General features: G+C 34.8%; 1 protein-coding gene across 2 annotated transcripts in view; it reads left to right on the top strand.

Moving 5' to 3' along the window:
* LOC118186893 (WD repeat-containing protein 47-like) overlaps window positions 1-22,094 on the top strand; it is a 136,426-nt gene that overhangs the window by 52,304 nt on the left and 62,028 nt on the right. The window contains exon 1 of one of the 2 annotated variants that reach the window (XM_035357061.2): window positions 16,498-16,637. The exons of the other annotated variant lie outside the window; for it this stretch is intronic. The gene's annotated coding sequence lies outside the window, so the exon portion shown is untranslated. Of the gene's footprint in view, window positions 1-16,497; window positions 16,638-22,094 lie in introns of those variants that run through there. 2 annotated transcript variants of the gene reach the window in all.

Below are 22,094 nucleotides of genomic sequence, written 5' to 3'. Positions count from 1 at the left end.
CCGTGTACACACGCTTAGGGCAGATTGGTCTATATGCTCGTAGACCTGTCAGATGCGTTCCACTTACTGCAACTCACTGTCGCCTGCGGTTAGCCTGGAGTAGAGAGCATGCATTGTAGACACCGCAACAGTGGGCTTGTGTGATGTTTTCCGACGAGTCCAGGTTTAGCTTGCATACTGATTCTCGCCGGACTTTCATATGGAGAGCTCCAGGTACCCGTTACCACCAAGAAAACATCATTGAACGACACCGTTACGGTGGTGCAGGAGTGCTCGTTAGGGGTGGAATTATTCTGGGTCCCAGAACTGACCTGCATGTTCCAATTGGAACCATGACAAGCCAAATCTATCGGGACGTCATTCTGAAACAACATGTACGTTTGTTTCGGGACGCCATGGGCGCACAATTTGTGTGTATGGATGACAACGCCCGTCCTCACCGTGCACATCGTAAGCGAATGCCTTCAATCGGAGGATATCACCCGTATGGACTGGCCAGCATTCTCACCGGACTTGAATCCAGTAGAGCACGTGTGGGACATGCTTGGCCGACGAGTCGCAGCCCGTCAACCTCCTCCTACATGTCTACCGGAACTTCGGAAAGCATTGCCTTTTTGAGTGATGTAAAATCCCCCAAGATCAGATCGATAATTTGATACTCAGCATGCCTAGGCGTTGTACGGACTGTATTGCATCGTCTGGGAGTCATACAATGTATTAACAATCATACCAACCATGTAATATTGGTTTTTTGTAAATAGTTTTTTTTTTTTTTTTTTTTTTTTTGTGTGTGTGTGTGTGTGTGTGTGTGTGTGTGTGTGTGTGTAATTTGCTCCAGGGAGAAAAAATCGCTAATTTTTTTTTAATAATATCGAACATATGGCATCTTTTTTTGCTCTTTACCTTTTGTTTAATAATTAAGATTTACAAATAAGTTAAATTTGTTTTGCTTCTAACTCTTCCTTTGCCTGATTCTGTATTATCCTTAATTTATGGACATGAGTGTATTACACCAAAATTGTTCACGATAACAATACTTCTTTTACTTCGTACAAGGAAGTAAAAATTAGCGCCGGTTACATATATTAAAAAAGTATTTAAAAAAATTTCAGTGAAATGCGATAGCTTAAAAATTTTGGGAAGTATATTCGTGCTACAAATAATTAATGAATAATAGAACTCTTGAGCCGTATTTTAATCGTTTCTGTGGTATTCCTTTTGGACTGAAGAAGTAAATTTATTGGATATTAACGTGTGCAGCTTTTCGGTAGCCTTGAGTTAGCTTGTTATCTACAATAGGGAAGAGTGTATTTAAATAATTTAGGCGTAGTTTGTTACGCTCTTCTTTTGAAATACCATCTCTTTCGCCTCTTCTTTCAAACGTGTTGCTGGTCGTTATCTTCCTTAAATATAACTATGTTTAATTTTCTCATTTTTTTCTCATTTAATGCTAGGCATGCATGCGTCTCCCACTTGCATCATTTTTGCGCTTATTCAATTTGGAAAAATGTATTTCTGCCTACTTGCGACCTTGTTCATGGAATATTTTATACTGAGAATGAATGGTAAGACGTTTCTTTGTTGGCGCAGTTTCCCTCGTTCAGCTTTGTTAACGTTTTGAAAGCTCTATAAAAATAGTCGTTTGGCCACTCGCTGAGTGTTTTGTGTATTCTTATCTTTTTGCTTACTTGAGATGGGCTGGTTTGAAGTACTATAGGATGTGCAAAAAAAGCGTCGGATTTAATATGCCTAGTAAATTATTTTATTTTTCGGAAATAGGAACTATTTTAACATACTTACAACAGGTAAACGTTCCGATTTAACCCAAGCAAAATCACCAGCGATTAAAATAATAATAATAATAATTGTATCTTGTACCTCCTTAGTAAGTAGATAAAGAAATCCTTCCAAATAACATTTATTTGAGTTTTCCCTTTTAAGTGCGATAATAATAAATTATACATATTTTTATAGTCATTAGGGTTTTTCATGCTGGAGACTTGAAAAATGTGCAATGCCTTCTCCTGGACTTCCCGATACACGCCGAATGTGCTATCGTTACACCACGAAGGCATTCTGGAAGGAGGAAGAAATACCTTGTGGAAACATTAGTTTTTTTTTTTTTTTTTTTTTTTTTTTTTTTTCGTAAAGTGTTGCCATTCCTCGCTTTGAAATCGTTGAATTTCGTAATCAAAAATTCGTTTAAGTTTTACAAAATATGAAGTAGATAATAAAAGAAATTTGAAATTCAAAATTCGGGCTTCCAAATGCCCATGTTCCGATGGAGGACTACATTATTCAAAATTTGGTGGCTCTAGGTACCGTTATTTTTTGACAGTCCGAGAATCGTTCATGCAGATTCTTCATCATTTAGTTTCTTTAAATATAATTACATGGCGATCATATTTGGTGGCAACAGTTTGAAACGTGAATCAAGCCAGAAAGCGAAACGACGCAAAATGCCGTTTTGAGACTAAGAGCCCTTTGGATTTAACCCACTTTAGTCTAAAAAATACAGTTCGAAATGCATCGAGAATAGATTCAGTATTTCAGATAAAGGAATTTTCAGCTACATTTTCGAGCATCATATATATGAATAAAGGCAATTTCAAGTTTCTGTTCTAAATTCTCCGTAGTACCACCTTTTTTAGGAGCAAAGAAAGAAAATTCCTTTCCTTTAGAAAGTATTGATAAAATTCCGCGGTAATGTCAACTTCTAGAGCACAGTCCTTCGTTTTCTAATGATGTTGTTCATGAGTATCCCTTTCGCATATTCATGACGTACCTACTGTATTTACGATTGCTAAGCCGAGATACGAGCCGAGCGGAAAAAAAACTGATGTTAGTTTGTTTTCCACTCTGATCAGAAATTCACGTAATTTCCTAAGCATGCAAAACACCAACTATGGGAAGGCGTTGCACCTATCTATAGCTTATGCTTCGGGCTACGCGACTGAAGCAAAACGAGCACTTCATGTAGCATGTTTCATTAGATTGCTCACTTTTATTAGAAGCTTTTATTTGCTTTGTTCATGATGTTTCAGTGTGGGTGAAATTTTTTCAGCGCTTTTTAACCTATTTCCTAATGAGCTATAGAGTTCAAATTTTATACATACACTGTTCCTTGATGACAATGCAATGCCGTGAAGTGATTTTTTTTTTTTTTTTTTTTTTTCAAAATTCGGTTTAGATTTTTTAATTTAATATTTAAACGATTTTTCTCACGTAGCTTCGTTTACAAAATAAATAAACATTTCAGAATTGTTCCGTTTGCATCATTGAATACGTGAGGGAAAAAATATTTTCAACGAAACTTGTGTGAAAATTCTAACTTGATTTCGGAGTTTTTGGTGAATTTTTAAAAATCGCTGGATTTAGACTATTTGATGTTATTTAAAAATTTCAACAGCTAAAAATGGATATAAATTCTTAAAATTTCACATATTATAAAACAAACAGGTGAATCCTCGGATTTTGGTAACTTGGCGGTTTTTTGGCGAAAATTTGGCGACCAACCCTGCTACAGCAACCTGCTAGTTTTGTTTTGGATGCCATTTTGTTTTCACGAAGTTTTTTTGTTATGTTTTGCATGTTTTTTTTTTTTTTTTTTTTTTTTACTCAACATTTTTTCCAACAACCTGCTAGCCGAATTACGCTTATACTAGAACTTTTATGGAAAAAAAATGCTTAATCATGACGAAGATTAGGTGCGTAATTGGGAGAAAGTGCAGAATCGCAAACTGCTTGCCGCGTTTTTAAGAATTGCACATACACGGTATCCATGTACACGTCGATCTATTTTCACTTAAACTTCCCAGAATTGCGCGAAAATGGCATTGCGCACACTCTTGACTTTGTCTATGTACACATCGACCTATTTTCACTTAAAAAGTCAAAAGAAAATTGACAAATATCCAATTCTTTTTACTGTTGTAAAAAGCGCCATACAAATAAGTGGGCGATTCAGCACTTTAGCAGCGAAATTTTTTCTAAGTGCTTATTAGCTAAAATCACAATCGGAATTTTCCGGAAAATGTCAATGACATGTCTCATGATCTCTCATTTCTCTGAGACAAAATAATCTGTGATTCGAACTGTGTACTTCTCAGATTATTGCTAAAGTCCTAGCTAGTAACCTTTATCGCCTTACCAAAATGTCGCCAAACTACCTGTTACCATATTCCAAAGATTAGCCAGCAAACATTTCACTCTCTTGTAAAAAAATATTAATTGAGCGGTTTTCTGCATTTTCTTAAAAAATGTATCCCAGTCTGAAACAGGCGGAATTAAAAGGCGTTTTGAGTATGCCATCTTGGCGCAATTAATGGCGAATTGGCAATATTCATTTTTTGTTTTAACTTTAATTAAAACAATACTGTTCGTAATATTCTTATTACATCCAATTTCCGAAGCTGAATATTCAAAGCGATTTCTTCATTCTTTGAATGGCATTCGCTTCTTCTCCCCCCCCCTCGTAATTTAATTCCTTATAATTTCTTTCTTGCATTTTAATAATGGCTGAAAATCATTCTGTCATCATTGATAACGTGTAACTGAGAGTAAAAAGTAGGAAAAAAAAATCTGTACGGTAAGCTTTTATTTAAAATGTATATGCTAACTGACGCACTGAATGGAGTATTTACAGAATTAATCTACAATTTTATGTCGCGTAGAATAAAAGCGGGGGAGGCCCATGATAAATTAAAAATGATAATGCCTTATACATTTAAGAATGCAATTAAATTAATAGATTTCGTTATTTATTATTCACAGTATAAAATTGTATATAAATTCTATAAATAGAATTATTTAATCTATTATTCCTTTTAGATTATGTAATAAATTATCATTCTTTTCCAGTGAATTAATTATCCACTCAGTCAGCCGAAATAAAATATCAGATATCAATATATCAGATATTGTTATTTGAAGGTACGAGCTCAAGATTGTGATTATTTAAAACAGTAGGCCTCTCACAGCTACGGTTACAGTGAAAATATTTTGAAATTTTCTAAAGGCAACACCCACTTTTTGTAAAGGACCAGTGATAACACAAATGAGAAGGAAAGAAACTTTAAAAACTGTATTGGAATTAAGACACAATAACACGCCGAATAAATACTAATTCAGAAGTCAAACAACAAAAATCAGCGTTATATTTACAAAATATAACGCAGGAAAAAAAAAAAAAAAAAAAAAAAACTTCCATTGGAGAACTGGATTTTCTAGAGGCATTTCACATTCATAAAAATCTTTCTGTTCTACTTAAAGATCCTAATTCCAATCCAAATTTGCCTTCGGCCTTAAAGAAATTATGTTTTAGTTCTGGTTTCACCAACAGATGGCGCCACTTGCTTATTCTTGTCCAGGCTTTCTTATCTTATCTAATCATTATTTCCTATTTTGTTCATTTGCGGTTTTGCAGCTGAGGATGGTGGTTCGGTAAAACCATCGAAACTAGTCCTGTGAAAAGTTTGTAAACATAACGCTGATTTTTTTTTTTTTTTTACTTCTGAATTATTGGTATTTATTGGAATTGCAAGTTTTCAACGTGCCCACCTATCGTATTGCGTACGAGAGACAGTTGACAATAATGACGAATGTAACATCGCAGGAATATGTATAACTTTACATGTTATGGCATCTTTCAGTTCTTTCAAATCTCGTGGTTCTGATGTGTACACTTTAGATTTTCAGGTCGGGAAATCGCGGTGGCCGCAAAATTGTGATGTCACGGGAAACAACTCCATTTTGAAACATTGTACGCGTAGCGAAGTTCCAAATTCCACTTTATGCTGGAGATATCGCACAGTTGGTGTGACGTTTTTCTGGCTTCATGAAGTTAGGCTCAAAGGGCACTTAACAGTGCTGTGTTCGTGAGCGTGGATCTCCGAAGAGTAGTAGTGAGGGGAAGAAGGAGGGTCGCAGATAATTACAGGCCAGGTAAGGTATAAAGGTCGTCTATCGAAATAATAACAAGGGTGTAAAATCCATAAAAAAATATTTACAGCAGTACATACAGGTAATAGTGAGTACACTTATAGAGCGTGACGTCATCGCATTTACAGGTAGAGACCGATGCATAAAACTTGAGTTAGGTGTACCTGATGCCCAAAAGTTCAGGATATGGCAACTAACCACTTAAAATGTTCGTAAGGTGCTGATCAGAAGGCGCCTAACCGACACTGTGGAGCGTAAAATGCAGTGAAAACAAAATAAATTTGGGATATCCAGCAGTCAGCTTATTTCTGATTGGTCGAGCAGTAGACGTCACAATGTCATAGGAGTTGTGAGATGGTGAAAGTCGCAAAACTCGCTACAGAGCATTGAAATTCCATACAGATATGGTATATGAGCTATAAAAATACTCATAAAAATATCCACAATAAGCTGATACACATAAAAGGCTCGTGTGAACACTTGGAGGAAAAGGTTTGTTCAGAGTCACAGTAATGGATTCCGTAACGGAATACAGGCGTCAGATTGCTGCGTGGGGAAGTAATCATATTATCTTGTAAAGAACAGAGAAAAATTGAAAATAATCGTGTAGAAAGTCCTCGTTTAGGACTTTAAGAGACTTTTAAGTCGGGAAATTTTAAAGTTTCGTGAACCAGTGAGCAGCCAGTGGTCGCTGGTAACGATCCTCATTAAGTAATTCATAATGGAACGACCCAAAGTATGAGAGAAAGTCGCACGATTTAGCACTGTTGAAGGAACGGTCATTGGTCTTGGTTAGGTAATTACTGATAAAGTCAGTTTTTAAGTCCGAATGGAGACGTTCTTTGCTGACATGAAAGTAAAGGCTGAAGGAGCCAGAACCTCAAGGAGGTTGGACTTCTACTTCCACACCAATTTTGAGGGAGAGCACCCTGGAGGATGTTCAGAGAATTCTCCGAACACTCTTCTCTACCACGAAACTACACGAGACGACTTTCGGCTTGCCATATACATTTAGAGTGCCTCCATGCTACAAGGACACTATACATTTATAAACATCCAAGCCTTCTCCGAGATTCGAAATCGGGTAGGTTCCCCTATCCAGTATGTCTGGGCGGCAGTATTTCTTGTAGGCTGCGATTATGAAGTTCTAGTGATGATTTTGGTTTAGTATTTTTAAATGTTAACGGAATCTACTCAGGATCGGCGCAACTGTTACTGTATCATTGGACAGCAGAATTTAAAGGCGTCATAATTTATAGAATTTTGGGAAGGTACTGGAGAATAATAGAACAGGACTTGCGAAGTTTGCCCCGGGCGCGTAATGGCAAACCGCACATTGAGTTGAACAATGTTAAACGAATTTCGCTTACTGCGCATGCCCAAAAGAGAATTTGGCGCACTTTTAAAAGAAGATAAATACGGTATATGGTTGATATTGTGTTATCTTGGGCGTTAACAGTTCGAGGTTTTAAAACATGTCAGGTTATAAGCTGCTTCATTACTTGGAATGTAAATGTCGATTGTAAACTACCCAAATTTTCTTTTAAAAAGGATTACAAAACAGGAAACATCACAAGATATATTAGCTGATTATACTTCTGAGGAATAAAAACAATCGAGTATTTTCCATACGTTCCATTCACATATACTTTAACAATTAAGGTTTCAATCTAGTTTAAATTACTGAATTAAAGGTTAAATAACTTATTGTAAGTAAATGAAATAGACTGTTGCAATCGTAAACAGTCGCTAAGACCTACATGACAAACAGGCTCGTGCAGGGTTGCTTATGTTTAGTCACCAGTATTTTCTCCCACGCCAGCGTACCCCATTGAGCATGCGCAGTACGCGAAATTCGTTAACATTGATCAACTCAATGTGCGGTTTGCCATTAAACGCCCCGGGCTGCTACATGCATACTACCAGTGTTTTGGCTATGGCAGTGACAGCATGGCTAAAGCCGCAGTACGCTAGCTGTAAGATTTATAGATCGATTCCCAGTTTTTGAATGTCTTGGTTATCCGGAGGAGGATTGTATTTTTTCATATATAATATAAATACGATCTAGTCTGCTTTTTGAAATTTATTATTATTCTTCTTTTAGGGTAGATAACTGTAGTGTGCTAGATGAATTGAGAACTCTAGTATATCAGTATGACTTTTTGCGCTTGGAAAAGAAGCCCTTGTGTATTAACTAAATAACACACCGAAGAACAAATTTTGGACACACTGGAAGGAATAAGTTGCATTAATTTGCAAAATTAGTTTCGACGATTTGAAAACAACCTCCGTCTTCAGTTTTACGAGAGAAATAACAAAGGATAATCCTGTGCTCAAGCGATAACGATAAAAAGAATATATCTGATGTGTACACCACATGACTTCCTTGTACGGAATATTAAATTATGCGCATTTTTTTCTTGCATTTCATTTAAACTTATTGGATTAAATTAAATCTAGTTCACCGATAGCGAATAAATGACAATAGAATAAATGCACTCTTTAAAATTCACTATATTTGTTTACCATAGCCACACTCTGGCGCTAGGTTCACTTAACAGCGTTACATTTCATTCATATTGCAACTCAGAATGCACAAAATTTATATCATTTGAAGAATTATCTAATCGTTGCTACATGTTCTACTCAAATACTATAATAAATCTAGAACGATGTACAAAAGAAATTAAGGAAACAAAACAAAAAAGAAACAGTTTTTCACAGACGATTCAGTATTTCTCATTCAATTAATTTAGTCCTCACTTCACGACAAGGCAAAAATATTGCCTGCAGATTTCCTAAAAGCATAACTGGAAGATAAGAACAACATAATTCAATCATTTTTTAAAGCAAAAAATGCACAATTTACAAACATATAAAAGTAAAGAAACTGAGCTCACTGAGCAGGGTAACACAATGAATATATATATATATTTATAGACGTTTGGTGCACCCGATGGCAACCAAAATACGAGGTGCACATCTACATGTTGTAGCGGCCCTATGTACAAAATTTCAACGTTCTGAGGCTGCTCATTTTTGAGTTATGCGAGATACACACGTACAGACACCACGAAAAATTCTCTTCAGAATTCATTTTAAAGCAGTTTTATAATTTTTTTGGAGGAAAAGAGTCTTTTATTCTGTTCTTACGTACAGATGTCACGCAAAAACTTCGCTAAATTGCATTCGATAGCGGCCAAAATGGATATTTTCGTTGAAATATACTGCCTGAAACTTTTCGCGATTACAATACTTCCTTTTTATTTCGTACAAGGAAGTAAAAGCAGGGCGCTATCTATCAACAAAAAGTGGAAAAAACTATGAAAAATATTCGTTAAAAGCTGTATTGGAATCATTAACTAGAACTAAAGGATTTTCCTGAATGTGAAACGCCTCTATTAAAGCTAATAAATTTGTATAATAGTTGTTTTCAGTTGTTAATAGATAGCGCTCTTAACTTCGTTTTTTCTGGTTTACTGTTATTGTATGTTATTGTATAAATCGTCATTTTCACTCCTGCAGCTGAAGAGGAATCTCTTTAAATCTTCGAAATCCTGCAGATTTATGCAACTAACGCTGATTCTTTTAACTTCATTGTCTCCAAAACTTCAGTAAACTTTAACACTAATTTACTGCACAAAGTATTAATATTATAAGTATTGCGCATATTATTTAGTTTTTTTTTTTTTTTTTTTCAGGCTTTTTTATGTAATGCAAATTTTGTTTAACTATACGTCATGTTTACCAAAGCTTCATTTAATTCCGTTAATATTCTACAGGTTAATTAAAACTTATTATATTTTACACAGTATTTGTTATCGGTTGTCCTCTTTCCATGATGTAAATAATTTAACGAAATAAAGTCCTGTTTCTGAAAACTTTAAATAATTAAACATCTAAAAAATACCACAGTATTTCAGTGTTTTCGGCAGTTTTTTGTTCTGTCTGATCGTCAGAAAATGCCGATTAAAAATGCAGCTGTCTATTTTATTCTACGGAGTTAAACTGCCTTTTATTCGTTTTGCTCGAACGATTGTTTCCAGCAAGTTTGGAAATGTATGACGCACTGGAGGTATTTGTCTGATACAGTTGAAAAATCGTCTGGTTTTTAATCTTCACTTCAGACAGTCAAAAATGTGACTCTTATTGTCATGTACTTTTTCATGCGTTGTGCGTTTTATTTTGCACTAGGATTATATTTTCAAGGTATGTGCTTTCTTACCAAGTGCTGACTTTTAATATTTATTAACATTTGTAAGACGTCGTAGAATACACGTTTTCATTAAGAAATTTATGCACGTTGTGCCATGTGAGCTCCAAGTAGTTAAAGTATGGTAAGGTTAATTAGAATATTTGAAGCACAAGGCAAGGAGGGTGTACATATTTTTTCGTTCCCTTTAAAAAATATATATATATATATAGATTTTAACAACTCTTCCGCTCTTTGGAACCTCTGCGGGAATAACTGAACGCTTAATGTATGGAAAGATGCTTAATGTATGGAAAGATAATTAATGTATGGATTGGGATGCCAATTTAAATTTGTTGTTTGGAAAAATTCAACCTAGATTATGACATTATACTTATATTACATTGATAACTATATAACTTAGAAACACTCAGAATTTTAATAAAATTATTGTTTCCAAAGTTTGCTACTCTGTTGCCATGATGGCAGTTGTTGGCTTAACATATTAATAAACGCATACAATATATTACAAATATCTGATATGGACACTACATGTGTTCCTAGTACGGCAAATTCTTCACATTTTTTGCTACATTTCATATAAACCTATGTCCTCGAATTTCATTAGAGATAACTTTCTCATTTTTAAATTTAATTCTCACTTCGCGACGAAACAAAAACGCAAAACATCTTTATTAAAAATTATAAAATACAAAAAAAAAAAAAAAAAGTGATTTCGTTTTCTTTACTCTTATATGTTTGTAAATTGTGCATTTTTTTGCTTTAAAAATGATTGAATTATGTTCTTCTTGTCTTCCAGTTGAGGTTTTGTGCCTTTAGTAAATCTGCAAGCAATATTTGTACAATTATCAATTTGTACAATATTTGTACAATTGTATTTGTACAATAATATGTACAATTATCAACAATTTAAAAGCTGTTTAAGTGGAATTAAGCCTAATTTTTAAATCACATGGCGGACATATTTGTTTACATTTGAAACAGCAGAATAGTAGATTTGTTGCCAATCTAGAGAGACTAAGCTTCACAACAACAAAGATAATGCCTTTTTTTATTACTGCGAATTAAATCGTGCTTAATCCATTCTGGAATTTATTCGAGAAAAAAGTGTGTAAGATTTACTTCGTAATTTTTAATATAGATATTTTGAGTTTTTATGTATTATTGCCTTGGCGGGAAGTGAGAACTGAATTAATTGAATGAGAAATAGTGAATCGTCTGGAAAAAACTGTTTATTTTTAGTTTTGTTTAATTTCTTTTATGCATTGTTTTAGATTTATCATAGTATTTGAATAGAACATGTGGCAACGATTAGATAATTCTTCAAATGATATAAATTTTGTGCATTCTGTGTTATAATATGAATGAAATGTAACGCTGCTAAGTGAACCTAGCGCCAGAGTGTCGCTATGGTAAACAAATATAGTGAATTTTAAAGAGTGCATTTATTCTATATTGGTTTATGCGCTGTCGGCGAAGTAGATTTAATTCAATCCAATAAGTTTAAATGCAATGCAAGAAAAAATGCGTGTAATTTAATATTCTGTACAACGAAGTCGTGGTGTACACATCAGATTTTTTTTTTTTTTCTTCTTTTTGAATTAGAATTTTTATATATATATTTTTTATCTTACATATATATGTGGTAGCAAAAAGAAACGGGAGAAAGGCTTTATAAACATTTATTGACCGTTTGTAAAGTGGATTCAACGATATCTGCAGATCGTATAGATGTACGATATAGGTATAGTATATATAGTTACTAAGACGGATGCTATTTGGAGTTTTGTATTTGCGCTTGCAGGGGAAAGAAAATTGGAATGATCAAGGAGGCTTAAAATATTGTTGCGTGCAATACGGGTTCGTAATGGATTGGATGCACACAGTTAAAATTTATTTTTAGAAAAGAAACACTTTACAGTGTAGAGTCATTAGGTTATTTTTAGCAGGAGACGTGAAAAATAAGCAATGCCCTTGCTGGGACTCGAACCTGGACCTCTCGAATACGCGCCGAGTGTGCTACCTTTACACCACGAGGGCATGCAGAAATAAAGGAGAAAATACCTTATAACAGTTCTAGAACTTTCCACAAAAGTATTCATACAGCTCTTCTCAGTGTGACGGAACATGTTCAGTAGTTTCCACTTTACAAAGATCGTTAAACAGAACACAAAGCAAACCAAATGTAAAGAGCTCAAGTCACTCAGTAAACTCAGTCACTAAAAACTGAGAACTGATGCTCTCTCCGGTATTTCCCTTCGCTGAGAAATCTCTAGTACCTTCCATTTCTGAAAATTACTGGGAGGATTGTAAAGTTAAATGCAGTGGAACTCCAATTATGCGAATCTATTGGGTCCGGACACCATTCGGATAATCGGATTTTTTTCTGAAGAAAGAGTCTGCGTATACTTTAATTAATTACTGTATATACTATATGTTGAAAATGGGAGGGGAAAAAACTATTTTTAAATAAAAGAGGTTTTAGTTAATTAAAATGAAAAGGCAACACTTTTACGTACATGTTATATAGCGTACTGTACAGTACTTACAAATGCTGAAAGTCACTGCTTGCTGAACATCTCAGTCAAAGTGAGCTGTTTGACTGGCTTCATCTGTTTTTGGGCAGCAAAGTCGCGCATTCCTTGACAACGAGATGTTGCATGTGGTCACACCCGGGCTGACGCTCCATCCACATCGCAGTTTCAAAGCCGACAAACTCTTCACTAGCTGATGGTCCCGTGTGCGTAATGGCAGACCGTACATTGAGTTGAACAATGTTAAGCAAATTTCGCTTACTGCGCATGCTTGATGGTGTACCTTTGGCGCGGGGAGAAATATTGGCGACTAAGCAACCCTACGCTAGCTTATTCGTGATCATCATGGCTGTCGAGTGTGTTCGAATGATGTTTACAACTGTAATGTTATGGAACTTTGCTTATTAGTTATTTTAACGTCCATACCGATTGCACTTGCTTATTTTTCTAATATATATTTCATTGTAATTTATCAATAACAGTGCATTTAATATTTGTTAACATATGTTCGTAATAATTTTTTATTTAAATGTAATTTGTTTACATGTTATAATTCAGTAATTGTAAACTGGAGTATCTCGCTTAGTTTGTTAGCGTATATTCGCGCTTTTATTTTCTCATTTCAAAGAATTTAATAACTAGCATTAAGGAAGTGTAAAATTTCTTCAGTGTTATTTGCAAGCACTTGTTATATTCCTCAGTGTTTCTTTATTTATGTACGAATGGAATGTATGGTAAATCCTGAATTGTTTTTATTGCTTAAAAGTATAATGAATAAATTTTCAACTAATATATCCTAAATTTCAGTCTTTTTCTGAACGAAAATTTGTACAGTTCCAAAGGAATGTGCAGAATTTCATAGGTATTATATTTTACATTTTGAATGCAAACACTGCTTCACATTACTTCGCAATAATTTCAGCTTTCTAGTTGTTTGAGCAGTACAGCAAAAAATAGTATTTTAACACAGTAATTAATTTATTATTACATTATACTCTACGAAGATTTAAACGCCAGATTTGTTTACAATCAGATGGCGGTACATCTACCATATACCGTGTTTATCTTCTTTTCAAATCGCGCCAACATAGTAATTACGCCAAATTGTTTTCTGGGCATGCGCAGTATGCGACATTCGTTTAACACTGTTCAACTCAATGTGCGGTCTGCCATTACGCATCCCGTGTCTGCTTCAACTTCGACATTAAGGTTGGTTATCTTCTCTCACACTTTCAATACGTTCATCATCATTTAGAATTTGAAACGCAGGGTCTGACGAATGACAAACCATCCATTCTGCTGTATCCTCAGTACTAACTTCTGAACATCCAGGAATTTTCAAAAGAATGTTTCTTAATTCCTCAAGTAGCACGTCATTCTCATCTTCTCCTGTCTCTTCCCGTTCCTGTTCTCGAGTTTCTTTTCCCTTCTCATCTTCAGTTGATTGTGAAAAATTCTAAAATTCTGAAAGCGATTCGGATAGTCGGAGTTCGGATAATTGGAGTTGTACTGTATAAGGGCCGGATACGCTTACAGTCATATATAGGAATCGATTACCGTGCTAATTACAGTTATGCAAGAACTAGACCAAAAGGTCGCCAAGTTTTGCGACTTTTGCTAAATTCGACAGCAAAAATTAGTCGCCGAAACAATCGCCATCTTAGCGATATCTCTCCAATTTAGCGAGATAGAGGTTTACCTCAATGTTAAGTAGACTCGCCTTTGTAATCATATTTTTCCGGCAGCGCTTGACTTTTTTCCAGAATTTCATGTTATGTTTATTATCCAAAATTTGTAACACTATATTCGCCGTAGAGTTCTTTATAGATGTACGATTGCATCATACATGAAGTTCCTTTGTCACACCACAATTCAGCCTATTTGTTGAATTAATTTTTGACTTAAAACAGGAAGAGCCTTCGTGTTGAATTATTTCAGATGCTAAATTGATTATTTGATACTTTTTTTGTATGCTAATTAACCCAGATGTGTAAGCTTCAGATATCCTTTTTAATACATTCATTTTATTTTTGTCGTTCTGAATACATTTGGAAATGGATTCGAAGTTTCGTTTGTCTTTCAGCCGCGCCGCTGGTGCAAAAATGGTTAAAAGTTTTTGGTTTAAGTCCTTAACTAACCTTTTATTTTTTGGTTTCCATGCAAAAATTATCTTTTTTTTTTTAATGTGTACTTTTAATTAGAGCATAAGAGATTCTCTAAATATCTCTAATGCTGTTGAACCTTAGTGATGTAAGGGCAATAAAAGCTATGCTTAATAATAAAAGACACAAAAGAAATGTATCAGTAGGGCTGAGTCCTTATTAAACTGTGACCTCAACGAGAGCATAATAAACCTTAACAAATCCTCTGATGCGATGCTCAAATCTGAATCCTCTTGAGATTTTCTTTCGCCCCATTTTTTTAGCCCAGAAGGGCTATTACTTTCGAAACCGCATTTTCCGTCGAATCAGCGTTGAATAATTTTTCAAATTGTTGCTACGAAATGTTATCGTTCTCGGTCGTATTTAAAGAAATTAAATAATGAAGAGTCTGCATGAATGTACGCATGTTTCTCGCATCGTGGCAAAACAACGGTACCTAGAGCCATCACATTCTGAATAACGTATACTTCTCCACTCGAATATTTGCACCTAGAATTTCGAATTTGTTTTATTATCTATTTCATATTTTGTAAAACTTAAACTTTTGATTAGCAAACTCCTTGATTTGAAAGCGAGCAATGGCAACACTATACGGAAAAAAAAAAAAAAAAAAAAAAAAAAAAAAAAATATTTTCAGTGCGTGAGACTGTCTGTCTATGGAAAATTCTAAAGCTATGCTATTTTTAAATATTTATTGTCCAAAGTGGCGTTATCCCAAATGCTCTCGAAACGGTTGTTCTGCTCGAATGTGTGCGTTAACGTTTTTTTTTTTTAACTTCAAAATTTATATTGCAATGGCGCATTTAACATTTTTGCTTTATCCTGAAACACATCTGAGCTACGCATCATTTAACAAAGCAAGTCAAATAAAAATAAAAGACATCCAAGGCATTGTTATTTTGCAATTTTTAGGTAGCGTTATTTTACAGTTTTTAGGTAGCGTTATTTTACAGTTTTTAGGCAGCGTTCTCGTCGATAATACAATAAATCAGGGCAGTTATGGCGCGTCGTCTCAGATGCTGTTTGAATTCGTGATATGTTTCATTCAAAACTTGAGTCTTATGGCGAAAAGAAAAGACCTTAAGAAGTTGAGCGATTTTTTTTTTTTTTTTTTTTTTTTTTTTTTTTTTTTTGTGTGTGTGTGTTGAGGGAAAAATTAGGTATCCCATTGGTGGCGCCATCATTTTTGTGCTTTTCAATTTTAGTTATTGCGACCTTTTTCTTTTTCCCTCTTGGCCCAGTAAAAAGACGTTGTAGTCCATCATGCATTCTTTTCCCTGTTTATGTAAACTTGAGCAAGACTCCGGCAAGCCGTTTAGACAGTTGCTGATTTTTATCATTCTCATTATTGTCGCCCGTATCAAGAACACATTGTTTCGTTTGACTGGAACTCACTTTCAACGAACGGAGTCAAAGTTCGATGGTTTCGTGACCCCTTTCACCTCAGAAGGAGAACAAAATCCCTCGTGTTTTGCGTAACTCGACGACAGCAAAAACCGAATGCACGACGTATGCCCGGCCTTGAGCTTCTGCCGTTATGCTTACAACGAGGAAGCGGCAACCGTGCCGCAGGGTGTGCCAATGACCCCACCTTTTGAGAGGGATCGTCTGCGCGCACGACGCTGCAATAGTCTTCGAACGCGCTGCAATAGTCTTCGAACTCTTTTTTTTTTTTTTTTTTTTTTTTTCTTTCGATTATTTAGTTTCATTTTCTCAGTTGCTGAAGCTTTCTCTGCCTGCGCTTGAGTTCTTAAACAGTGTTACCGTTTTGCGTCTTAGAGGATGAAGGTAAGTGAAAATTGGAATTTTGTATTCGCTTGTTTCCCCGACTTAAATTCTTGCTTGATTCGGTATAGGTATTTTCTGTAAAATGTTTAGTTAATTATGTCGAAAGAATGCTTCACATATTTTATAAATTGAAGAAAATATTTAAAAAAATGGCTTAAATCTGAAAGCCTTCAGATTTTATATTACAGCCAAAGGGGCGTTTTTTAACTTTTTATGTGTTACCTCTATTTATTAAATAGGTTCTTCGTACTTCAGGGGAGTTGGAACCCCAAAATCCTTAAAAAATTGTGATTTCGGATTTTTGCATGTTCAAATTCTCTACTCTTTTATCTTTCTAAAAATACCATTCTTTAATCTCTATGAAAATTAGAACTGTAAAAAAATCTAGTTTTAATTTTTCATCTATTGCTTTGATCAATGAGGATTTTTACATAAAAACGCGTTTTTCTCCAAACGTGATTTTTTTATACTCGATGTACCTTTTCTCAGAAACTACTGCTCACAGGTATCTAAACTTTTTATGGCTTATTTATTAGGTTCCCTAATATTTACTGAAATGAGATTTTTGTAATAAACTTAGAAAAAAAAATTTTTTTTTTAAATTTTTTTTGTGTGAGAAAAGTGCTAAATTTTATTATACCTAACAAAATATCCTGTAATTTACTCTAAAATTTAAAATGTTTCAAAAGCTCATTTCAGTATAATCAGATAGGTATACTTTAATTACAGAAAAAATTTCAAGCTTGTATCTACAGCAGATTTTGACAAAAGGTACATCGAAAATGGCCAATTTAACATTATCGGTATAGGGGTTTCTGATACCGCTTTTAAACCAAAAAATTCAATTTAATAGCAATATCGCAAAATAATTTTAAAATGAGCGTATCTTTAGAATTTCCGATACACAGTCTCGCGCGCTAAAGATATTTTTTTTTTTTTTTTTTTTTTTCCTGTTCAGTGTTGCCGTTGCTTCCTTTGAAATCATTAAGTTTCTTAATCAAAAATTCGTAAATGAACTCGTAAAATAGGAAACAGATAATAAAACAAATTCCAAATTTCGGCTTCCAGATGCTTATATTTGGGTGGAGACGTACGTTATTCAAAATTGGATCGCTCTAGGTGTCGTTGTTTTATCACAGTGCGAAAAACATACATACATTCATGCAGATTCTTTGTTATTTAATTTCTTTAAATATAATATGGGGCTCTTATATTGGGTGGCAACAATTTAAAAAGTGATTCGCCGTTTATAGTGAATCAACGTATAATGCCAAAACGAAATTAATAGCTCTTCTGGGCAAATTGCTCCTTTAGGCTAAAAATTAAATTCCACGTTTCGAAATAATTTTAACTATTAAATTGCATCTTATGGCTAAGACACTGAAGATCATTTTAAAAGATTAATCATATATCTCCTTATCCAAAGGCTGTATCGAAGTAACAAATTCGCTTATTTTTTATTGTTTATTATTTTTATTGCAAAATTTGTAATTTCCCCCCCTTTATTTAAAAGTGCATTTTGCTTTTCCTTGTTTAATCGTCGAATAATGTATTTTCTATAATATTCTTTGTATCATGTTTTGGTCAACAGATGGCATTATGTCGCCTAAATGTCCGGACTTTCGTAAGAGTTTACAAGCAAACTCTGGCTGTTTTAATTTTTTACATTCAAAGTACGACTTGCAGAAAACGTTCAGCAAGAGATAGACCGTGTATTCCTGATAATATTTCTGAAACTGAAAGTGATTTATTTTAGTTATTTTCAAGACAGCAATAGCGAAACGGACTTATCTGCAGGATGTGATGAATCTGAAAAAGATTCAGTAACCATCCAAAATGTTCCGCTCTCCATAGTCTCTACGGAATGTGTACGTATTTTACAAAAGAATAACCTATTGCAAAAATTAAAGCTTTTGGAATTTCGTATGCAAATAATTTTGCAAAGTATCCAAAAGTATTCAAATGGAGATACATGTAGAAGAACGTACTTCTACTCTCAATCCTTTGAAATTGACTGCTTGTCATTTTGCGAGCCATATAACCCTAATCCTATTTAAAAAGTAAATAAATTCGAAAGCTTTCAGATTTTAAATTATGTCCAAAGCGGTTTTTTTTTTTATTTATTTATTATTATGTTTTGTGTGTTACCTTCATTTATTAAATATCATGTTCTACGTACTCAAACTGAAAAATTCAGTTCAACAGCAATATCGCAAATTAATTTTAAAATGAACATATCTTTAGAATTTCCGATACAGAGTCTCGCGCGCTGGAGATTTTTTTTTTTTTTTTTTTTTCCCGTAGAGTGTTACCGTTGCTCATTTTGAAATTGTTTAGTTTTTTAATCAAAAATTCGTTGAAGTGTTACAAAATCTGAAATCGATAATGAAACAAATTTCAAATTCAAATTAGGGCTTCCACACGCCCATACTCTATAAAAGATTACGTTATTCGAATTTTGATGGCTCTAGGTACCGTTATTTTATCAGCAGATTCTTCATTATTTAATTTTCTTAAATATTATACAGGGTTCTGACATTTGGTGGCAACAATTTGAAAAATGAAGCTCCGTTTATAGTGAACCAATGCAAAATGCCAAAACGAAATTAATAGCCTTTCTGGGGAAATTTATATTTTGGAAAAAAAAAAAAAAGCGGGAAAAATTTTGCAAAAAATACGAATTTGGTACAAAGATTGTGATGTAGAGCTTTTCCCGGATCCTTGTATTGAAATTTACCGCACTAAACTGAATTTCTAATGTAATTTTTAGTATTGGATATTTTCATTAATATACATATTTTGAATTTGTATTCTATAATGTAAATCGTAATTTAATCAAGATTTATTTTCAAAATGTCTGTACATGGATTACTCTTAAATTTCATTTTTATGAAGCCTGTTCTTATGCACGAAATCTGTATTCTAAAGTCTTGGTTACAAGAATGTGCTATGCTTCATATTTTCACACTCAAATATGTAATAAAAATCGATTTGAAATATGTAATTAAAAATATGCAGTTTTAAGAAATTTTGATAAAAAGAAGTGAGTAGTCAAATGGGTAAATGTGCCTTGTAAAATGTTATCAAAAGTTAAAAAATCATTAAGTACTTGTTAAAAACTTATTTCGGAAGTTCTTCCGTTGAACCTATTTTTACATGCTTGAAAGAAGTTTAACGTCGTTTCAAAAGCAGAAATAAGTCATACCAGCGGTTCTCAACCTTTTGAATAACGCGTACCACCTAAACAAAAATGGAAAACCTTTAGTACCACCACTACAAAGTACTACCACTACCACCACCACCACTCTTGAACAAAGCTCAGATCGCATAAATTTACGAATGTTAGAGAAAAATCTCAATCAAGATGTTGGGGTTTCAATTTTTGAATGTAATAGTTAAAAATATTTTGCTTCTTCGCGTACCACCTGTTTTTCTCTTGCGTACCACCAGTTGAGAACCCCTGCCTTGTACGGTTCCTAAGATAACAGCAAGGTTGAGACATCATGCTGAACAATCAAAAAACGGGTGTAATTTCGTTTGCACTGTAACAGGATACTATGCAGTGCCAGAACTATAACTTTCTGCATTTATTCCATGTATACGTCACTAGTGCCCTTCAACAGCCAAATTCAATTATTACATGGTTTCACATACATAACATGATTTTTCCGCGACCGTTTTAAAAAGAGGGATAGTAGTTTTTATATTGAACATGTCCCAAACAGATCATAGTTTCACAACGTGGGCGTTTTCTCGCAAACTGGTGAACGCTGAGGAGCTGTAGGGAGCGTTACTTGTCCGTGGGGCTAATGAAGAGGCACTGAGAAGCAAGTGAGCAAGAATTGACAATCTGATTGCTTAAAAGTTTTCGAAACAGATAGTTAAATTTCTAGTTCTTTATACAAATGTTATTGTCAAATTCGGGTGAAGTGATCCTATCATTTCATAAATACGCTGTTCGTCTTTAGAAGAATTATACCATATTAGAGTGATAGCCAGTTTCAAGAGAACGTGAGAGAAAAGAATGTTGAAATGTTTAAAAGAATCGTGTCCAAAAATATAAAAACCACGCTTATCAAGTAAAGTTGGAGCGTAATACTCACTTGGAAGTTAAGTATTTCTTCCAAGCCTGTCCTTTCGGGAACGGTTTGAGAGCTAATGTCGAAGAAGTCTGTCGGACTTCTGGTTTGAGAGCTAATACCGAGGAAGTCTGTTGGACTTCTAATTGTTCTTGCAGAGACATCGCTGCCTGGGATTATTTAACTTATTCTAGAGGACAATAATATGTACCTGTTGGTTCAAACACTGTATTTCAAGAGTTTAGGCTGAGAGCGCACGAATTCACTGTAAAACTGGTAACAGAGGGATAATATAAAGGTATGAAAAAAGGTTTTGAATATCTTCCACAGCGTGCAGAATCCTTGATCTCATCATCACTAAGCCACTCTGGAATAAGCCAGAGGCAAAAGTTAATTTTCCTCCGCCAGCATCACAAAGTGAACTAGCTATTGTTTTGCATCATGAACAACTAAAACTAATTTAATGATTATACAGAGACTTGCATTCGTCACTTGCAAGAAGAGTTCTGCAGTGTCGGTGTTGTCCAGAAGACAGCCTACATCTTACTAGCAACATCTTACTAGCAAAGCCTTACGATCAGAGAAGGATTTATAAAATAGCGCAAATCTCAATCGCGAGAGGCCTTACGGTGCAAGCAGCCCCAAAATGATTCCTTAATTGATTTGTAAAAAGTAATAATCATGATCTATATCTTAAGATTATGAACCCTTAAAATTCGTATGAAGTGAACTTGTCGCTTCATAAATCCTCTGTTGACTGTGCCCCTGGTTCAGATACTTGATTCTCCCTCTATATATTAAAGGCCCACCAGCGCCCGAGCGGTAAAATCTCTGAACACTGGTAGTTCGGTCCGAGGTTCGAATCCCGCGAACGGGCTGACTGCATGGACGTTTTCATGATTTTCCCCATGTGTAACGTGTATACGAGCCAGTTCCGCTTACAAAGTCCTCCACGAAGGCATCCCTCCCCTTAGGCAGCCCTAGTGTGCTTTGCCGTGTTCTCAATACACCACACCCTCTATATATTAGTATGCACCGCCGCCCAGTCGGTATAGTGGTCAGGGAAGCTGACTGCGATGCCGAAGGGCCTAGGTTCGAATCCCGGAGAAGGCATGGTTGTAACTGTCCGTCCCTTCATAGGAAAGGCGATGGTGGCCCACCTATTAGGTGCCTCCATAATAAAGAGACCACCACATCCGGCCTTGTATAGGTTAATGGACTGGGTTACATTTGTAATTGTTCACAATCTGCCATTGGGAAAAAAAAAAATATTAATATGCACCAGTGGTCTGAAACTGGCTGGCCCCGAAGCAAATTCATGCCCCCCTCCTGAATATAACCCGTGAATTAGCATTAATACGACGAGATTTTAATAGTT

Source organism: Stegodyphus dumicola, chromosome 2 (assembly GCF_044657685.1).
Source record: "Stegodyphus dumicola isolate Sdum_Otavi_A_Nest chromosome 2, ASM4465768v1".
Classification (NCBI taxonomy): domain Eukaryota; kingdom Metazoa; phylum Arthropoda; class Arachnida; order Araneae; family Eresidae; genus Stegodyphus; species Stegodyphus dumicola.
The sequence above is the reverse complement of the archived record's forward strand: the minus strand, read 5'-3'. Positions and strand labels throughout refer to the sequence as shown.